The sequence below is a fragment of the Cryptomeria japonica genome, chromosome 3 (assembly GCF_030272615.1).
Source record: "Cryptomeria japonica chromosome 3, Sugi_1.0, whole genome shotgun sequence".
Lineage (NCBI taxonomy): Eukaryota > Viridiplantae > Streptophyta > Pinopsida > Cupressales > Cupressaceae > Cryptomeria > Cryptomeria japonica.
The window spans coordinates 113,853,857-113,861,974 of NC_081407.1; positions in this window are offsets into that span (position 1 = coordinate 113,853,857).

Sequence of the window (8,118 nt, forward strand, 5' to 3'; positions counted from 1 at the left end):
GCTTAGATTCGTGGTCTTATTCCCAAGATCAATATCTTTTTTTGGATCCTTCTATAGAATAAAATCCTTAACACTGAATATCTCTACAAAAGAGGCTTCCTTCTACCCAATAGGTGTTACCTTTTCCTTAATGAGGAAGAGAGTGTTAACCATATTTCTCTTAATTGTTCCTTCTCTCTTGCTATTTGGTCATAGATTATGCAGGTATGGAATCTGAACTGGGTTTTTCCTACTCCTATTCAAGAATGTTTCATTGGTTGGAGATGCCTATCCGTGAACAAATCTATCAAACAACTATGGGACCTCATAATGCCCCATGTGGTTTGGGGAATTTGGAAAGAAAGGAACAAAATAATATTCAGAGACTCCTCCTCTCCTAAAGTGGTGTTCTCTAAAATTAAGCAGGCCATTGTGGAAAATCTGAAAGTTGATGATAAGCCTCTTATTTTTTGGAGCAAGGATGAATTTGATCTTTTCAATAATTGGAATGATTCTACATCTATAGATAGGGGTGATAGGAAGAATAAGAGAGAAAGTAGTAAATGGTCTTTTCCTCCAATAGGTTGGATTGAAGACAATTTTGATGGGGTGACTAAGGGAAACCCAGGGCCAACTTGGTGTGGGGGAATGATAAGAAATGAAGTAGGCTATTGTATTTCAGCGGTGTCGCTCTCCATGGGATCCTAGACCAACCATTTAGTCGAAGCCATGATAGCTTATCAAGCCCTTTCCCTTGCTAAATCTTTTGGATTTAATAAAGTTTGGCTTGAGGGAGATTCTAATAACATTGTTAAATACCTAAAGGGTTTATCCTCTCTGTCATAGACCATTAAAAGCATTATAGCTTAGGCCAAGGATACAATAAAGTCCTTTGAGCAGTGTCTTATCTCTCACAGTTATAGAGAGACCAATAATATGGCTGATTGGGATACCTATTGACAATATGAAGGAATTGATTATGTGTTGCATTGATGTTTTGTCATTGATGTCAACACTAGTTGTTATGATTGGTTACCGGTAGAAGAACTAGTGTTACCGGTAGAAGGGACTATCAGTTGGATACTACCAACATGTTTGGATCAATGGAATATGTTTGGTTTGATGTTTATGGAATATGCTTTGGTCAGTTGGTATTGACTTGATGATCGGATGCTATCATACACTCTAGTAAGCCTATACTAGTAAGGGTTTAAGGTTTTACCGGTAAAGTTTTTTACTGAGAATCTTTGACAGGATGTATAAGTGGTGTTGGTGTGACTTCTAGATGGAATTCAGGATGTAGAAGGTGATCTTAGTTCATGCCTTTACTGATTGGAGACATTTCTTTGGCATGGTGAATCTATTTGGGTCCAAGTTATGGACCAGTATCATGTTACGTATTCTCTACACATTACTGAGATGATTTATGGATTGGTTAATGTTGTTTTGGTTTAAAGCCAACATGACATATCATTGTAATGTGGATGTATGTAATGATCTTATTGTAATATTTTTTAGGTGGCCGACCTAACTGGTTTAGGCCTTAGGGTTTGTATAAAGTGATGTAATATCCCATTGTAGATCATGGTTGTGGTCATGGAATGAAATGACCTATGCGAAGGAGATTTGGTTGATCATAGGTGATCTAATTGGGTTTAAGTAAGAGGTCAAATACCTCTGGTATTGAGTTTAACCAGGACTGTAATCAAACATAGTAGATGCTATCATTGGCAGTTCATTCTTCTGGATTGTTGTCCAATTATATTGACGTGGTTATAACCTCTCTGTAGTCAGTGAGACTCCTTTATAATGAGCAGTATGCTCTAGGCAGTGTTCCTTCATGCATGTGTAGGCCCCTTATTGTATCACATACTTTCTACAAAAGTATTATCTGACTGTGGGTAGGCTTCCCACCATGGTTTTTCCTTTTACCAGGTTTTCCATGTACAAATCATGGTGTTATGTGGTATGGTTGCATTGTGTTAATTCTCTGTTTCATTTTTAAGTTTTATTGCTTATTGGTATCTATTTCTACTATTCTGGTATTCAATGTTTATATGCTTCAGTTAAAGGTTATAAAGTGGTTTGATTAATATAATCTATTGACAAATGATTCACCCCCCCTCTCAGTTGTCCACCGGTTATTCTAACAATTGGTATTAGAGCTTTGGTCCTCTTTTGTAAAAGCTTAACCGCTTGAGGTAGATCCTATGGCAACTAATACTTCAAATCCACTGGCAACTATTTTCAGAAGAGAAATCCGTGAGCTTGATGGAACAAACTATGGGATATGGAAAATCCAAATAGAGACTCATTGTAGATGTCTTGGCAAGGATATTTGGGAGATCATGTTGGCATATTGAGTTTGTTGGCATTTTGCATATAGATTGCATTAATGATATGTTGTCATTGATGTCAATTGAATCGATAATTGTATTCATGTTATTATTGATATTGTTGTTTTTGATATTGGCTAGTAACCAGTAAGAAGATCTTTGTGGAAGATGTTATAAACTGGTATGTTAAGTTTGTGAGTTGAACCGGTAAACCAGTATAAAGGGTTAAACCTTTCTATGGAATGTAATCGGTAAACCCTATCAGTTGTTAAACCCTAACCGATCAAGTTTGTTGGTTTATTATTTGATGAGCGGTAATGATGGAGACATGTGTGATCATTGTATGAGGTATAAGTTCAAATTATTTTGGTGCATTTGTTTATTGTTTAGGGAAGGAGCTAAGTGGATTACATCTAATGCACAACACATGATGAGTTACAAAGTCCGATGAAGTGGTGATCATGGAGCAGTTGGAATTTTCTTGAAGAATGTGAAGAGATTGTTATGATTTCTAACAGTCAAGATTGTACCGACTTGTTTGTAATCTCGATGATGAGAATTAGGTTTTTGTTGTGTTACCGACCTAATTGATTTGTATTTAAGGTCGATGAAGTTGTTTGTAAAAGTTGTTGGCAAGATTGACAAAAACCTGTTGAGTGTGTTGTTGCCTAACCAGTGAATTGATCTTCACTTTGAGTAAAGGCAGATTGAAGCTTAAAAGGATCTGATCAAGCAAATGTAGTGCTATTCAGACATATCAAGAAAACCTGTTGTTCTCTAACAATTACAACAAAAGTGAAATCCCTTAACCGGGTAAGCTCTAATAAGTTTGGTTACTTATTAATGTTAGATCCAACTTGCAAAGCTAATGTACTGAGAGGGGAGGGGTGAATCAGTACTTCAAAACTTTTCTTCAAAAACAATCTTACTAATAAACATAAACTATGTATAGCTGATCTCATAATATATAAAGCTAAAACATAATCATAGAAATGTTGAAATGTGGTGATTGATCAGTAAAGTACTGTACACTCAGCAAAGTACCGACATTGTAATAAAACCCTAAAAAGGCTGACTTTGTTTTTGCCCTAAAAAAAAATGCATGTTATAAGTGGTCGGGATGCTTAAGGAATTGTAAGGTTGATGTACTATTTTTACTAGATATTAAGAAAGATTGGATGGCTATGTATGGTGGACGTAACCCATTCTAGGTGAACCACATTAAATCTCTGTGTTATCTGTGTCCTATTTTATTTCTTTATCTTTTGTATTTAAATCTACATATAATTGTTAGTTCATATTTGCTTCAGATCTGCTTGAAACCCTAACACTTGGTATCAGAGCGAGGTTTTCTATAAATTGACAGGACTTTCAAATTTGAGTGGGAGCAATGGAGGATTCCAAATTCAAGGTTGAAAAGTTAAATGGCCAAAATTATCAGTTATGGAAAATGCAGATGGAGGATTACTTGTATCAAAAGGATTTGTGGTGACCGTTGGAAGGAAAGGCAAAGAAAGCAACCACAATGTCAGATGAAGAGTGGGACATTTTAGATAGAAAGGCACTAGGATCCATTCGATTGTGCCTTGCACTGTCTATAGCATTCAATATAACAAAAGCAAAAATGACTGTAGATTTGATGGCGACATTGGCTAAGTTGTATGAGAAACCCTCGACTTCGAATAAGGTATTTCTTATGAAGCATTTGTTTAATTTGAAAATGAGTGAGGGAGGATCTATAGTGGAGCACTTAAATGAATTTAATACAATTACCAGTCAATTGTCTTCGGTAAAAATTACCTTTGCAGAAGAGGTTAGGGCTCTCTTGATTTTATGTTCTTTGCCAGAAAGCTGGAATAGCTTGGTTATGGTTGTAAGTAACTCTATCTCTGGTAAAAATACTTTGGTATTTGATGATATTGTTGGTGTAATCCTAAGCGAGGAAATGCGAAGGAAAAACATAGGTGAGACTCCAACATCATCAACTAGTGTTTTGAATGTGGAGAATAGAGGAAGATCAAAGGAAAGAGGAAAAGGCCCTTGGAATGAGAAGTCACGAGGGAAGTCAAAGAAAGGACGCTCTCAATCTAGAGGAAAGAAAGATTGTTGGTACTATGGAAAGCCTGGTCATTTAAAGAAAGACTGTTGGTCTCGAAAAAACAAAGAAGGAGACAAAAATGAAAATGACAGTAAGGAAGCTAATATTGCAAGTAATACTTTACAAGATGCTTTAATCTTATGTTTGGATAATGTTAATGATTCCTGGGTAATAGATTCTGGGGCTTCATTTCATGCTACACCCCATAGAAAATATTTTCTAGATTATGTTCAAGGTGATTTTGGAAAGGTATATTTGGGTGATGATGATCCCTATCAAATTGTTGGAAAAGGAAAGATAAAGATCAAGTTATAGAATGGAAATGACTGGTTTCTGCAAGAGGTAAGACATGTTCCTAATTTAAGAAGAAATTTAATTTATGCAAGGCAACTAGGTAGTGAAGGTTGCATAGTTACCTTCTCAGATAGTATCTGGAAGGTCAGTAAAGGATTATTAGTAGTAGCTAAAGGTGCGAAGGCAAGCACATTATATCTGTGTACTGGTAACACTTACCCTACCCTAGCTGCTACAGATAAAGTTACTACAGGGATAACAACAATAGATGTTGCAAGAATAGATTCGATAATGTGGCACCATAGGGTTGGGCACATGAGTGAGAAAGGGATGAAAATCCTTCACTCCAAAAATCTATTTCTAGGACTAAAGAAGATTGATTTAGAGTTCTGTGAAAACTGTGTTTATGGTAAACAGAAAAGAGTCAAATTTCTCAAGGTTGGGAAAGAGAAGAAGAGTGATAAGTTAGAGCTTGTGCATTCAGATGTATGGGGACCGGCTCAGGTATCATCTCTTGGTGGCTTTTGTTATTATGTTATTTTTATTGATGACTCAACCAGAAAAACATGGGTATATTTCCTAAAATGAAAATCAAATGTTTTTGAAACTTTTAAGAAATGGAAAGCTTTGGTTGAGAATGAGACAGAAAAAAAGTTGAAGCGTCTCAGATTGGATAATGGAGGTGAGTATTGTAGAAAAGAATTTGAAGATTACTTCTCCTTAAATGAGATTCAAAAGTAGAAGACAGTTCTAGGAACTCCACAGGAAAATGGTGTGTCAAAGAGAATGAATAGGACTATCATGGAACGCACGAGGAGAATGAGATTGCATGTTGGATTGCCCTTACTTTTTTGGGCAGATGTTGTACATACTGTTGTCTATTTGATAAATAGAGGACCTTCAACCCCTTTGGATGGTGGTATTCTAGAGGAAGCATAGACTGGTAAAAAGGTAAATTATTCTTTTCTGAAAACCTTTGGTTGTGAAGCTTTTGTCCATATTGATAAAGAAAACAGAACCAAGCTTGATGCTAAATCTCAGAAATGTACCTTCATTGGATATGGGATGGATAAATATGGATATCAGTTATGAGATTTTGAAAATAAGAAAATAATTAGAAGTAGAGATGTTATATTCAATGAGAAGGTTATGTATAAAGAATAGATGTAGGAAAAGAAGCATGAATAGGAGAAACAAGAATATGTGGTGTTGGATGAGATTCTTGAAAATGAAATGCCAAGGTACTTGATGCTCAGCAACAACAAATTGTCCCACAAACTCCTACAAGTGTTAGACATTCTACGAGGTCAAGTAGACCCCCTGAAAGATTTTCTCCTTCTTTGTATTCTATTTTATTAATTGATTCTGGTGAAACAGGAGAATATGAAGAAGCAATGCAGGTGGATGCCAAACAACAGTGAGAGCTAGGCATGAAAGAGGAGATGGACTCCTTAATGAAAAATAAGACTTGGGACTTAGTCCCTTTACCTGTAGAAAAAAGAGAATTGCCTAACAAATGGGTTTATAGGTTGAAGGAGGAGAAAGGAGGTCAGAAAAGATATAAGGCTAGACTTGTGGTAAAAGGTTTTGCACAGATAAAGGGTATAGATTATGATAAAATATTTTCTCCAGTTGTAAAAATGACTTCAATTAGAACTGTACTTAGTCTTGTGGCTGCAAATGATTTACATCTTGAACAATTAGATGTCAAAATAGCTTTTCTCCATGGAGATTTGGAGGAAGAAATTTACATGTTGCAACCTCAGGGATATGAGGTCAAAGGTAAGAACTTGGTGTGCAGGTTGAAGAAAAGTTTGTATGGCCTAAAGCAAGCACCCCGACAATGGTATTTATAATTTGATAGTTTCATGGCTGAACATGGTTATCATAGATGTCATTCTAATCATTGTGTATTTTTAAGAGATTGGATAATGGCAGTTATATTATCCTATTGCTTTATGTTGATGACATGCTTGTTGCTGGGTCTAACATGCAACATATAAATGATCTTAAACAAAAATTTGCCAGATCATTTGCTATGAAGGATTTGGGTGCAGCTAAGAAAATTCTCGGTATGAGGATTACACAGGATATAAAGAAGGTGTTGAAAAGATTTAACATGCAGGATGCAAAAGTGAGTATATAAAGAAGGTGTTGAAAAGATTTAACATGCAGGATGCAAAAGTAGTTAGTACACCTTTGGGTAGTCATTTCAAATTGACTAAGGAGATGTGCCCAAAGGTACAAGAAGAGGCTAATAAAATGTCTAACATCTTGTATTCGTCAGCTGTTGGTAGTCTGATGTATGCAATGGTATGCACAAGGCAAGATATTGCACATGTAGTGGGAGTTGTGAGCAGGTTTATGAGTAATCTAGGTATGGAACATTGGAATGCTGTGAAATGGATCCTTTGGTATTTGAAAGGAACCACTATGAAGGCATTATGTTTCAAAGGATCTAATGCTACTCTGAGTGGATTTGTTGACTCTAATTTGGCAGGTGATATTGATTCACGGAGGAGTACTACAGGGTATGTTTTTACTATAGGGGGAACTGTAGTCAATTGGATTTCTAGGCTACAAAAGGTTGTTGCACTTTCAACCACTGAAGCTAAGTATGTTGCCGCTACAGAAGCCAGCAAGGAGATGATTTGGTTGCAATGTTTTTTGGAGGAATTGGGTCAGACATAGGAGGATCGCCCATTATATACTGATAGCTAGAGTGCCATTCATCTTGCGAAGAACTCTGCTTTTCATTCAAGGACAAAGCACATTCAGCTCAAGTACCACTTCATCTAGACTATTTTGGAGGAGGGTCAGTTACGGCTTGAGAAGATTCACACAAATGAGAATCCTACTGATATGTTCATGAAGGCAGTTCCATAGGAGAAGTTGATTTTTTCATCAGTTTCTATTGGTCTTCTTGATTGATAATTTTGGAATTTATACTAGTCGAGTCCTAGTGTTTTATCCAGCGGATGTTGCATGTACAGTGGTGTAATGTAGAATCAGTCTCCAATTGGGAGATTGCTCAGTGTGGAGCCTGATCAGTCTCTAAGTGGGAGATTATTGAAATGTGGTGACTGATTAGCAAAGTACTATACACTCAGCAAAGTACTGACATTGTAATAAAACCCTAAAAAGGTCGACTTTTTTTTTGCCCTAAAAAAAATGCATGTTATAAGCGGTTGGGATTCTTAAGGCATTGTAAGGTTGATGTATTGTTTATACTGGATAATAAGAAAGATTGGACAGTTGTGTATGGTGGACGTAACCCATACTGGGTAAACCACATTAAATCTTTGTGTTACCTATGCCCTATTTTATTTCTTTATCTTTTGTATTTAAATCTACATATCACTGTTAGTTCATATTTGCTTTAGATCTGCTTGAAACCCTAACAATAAATAA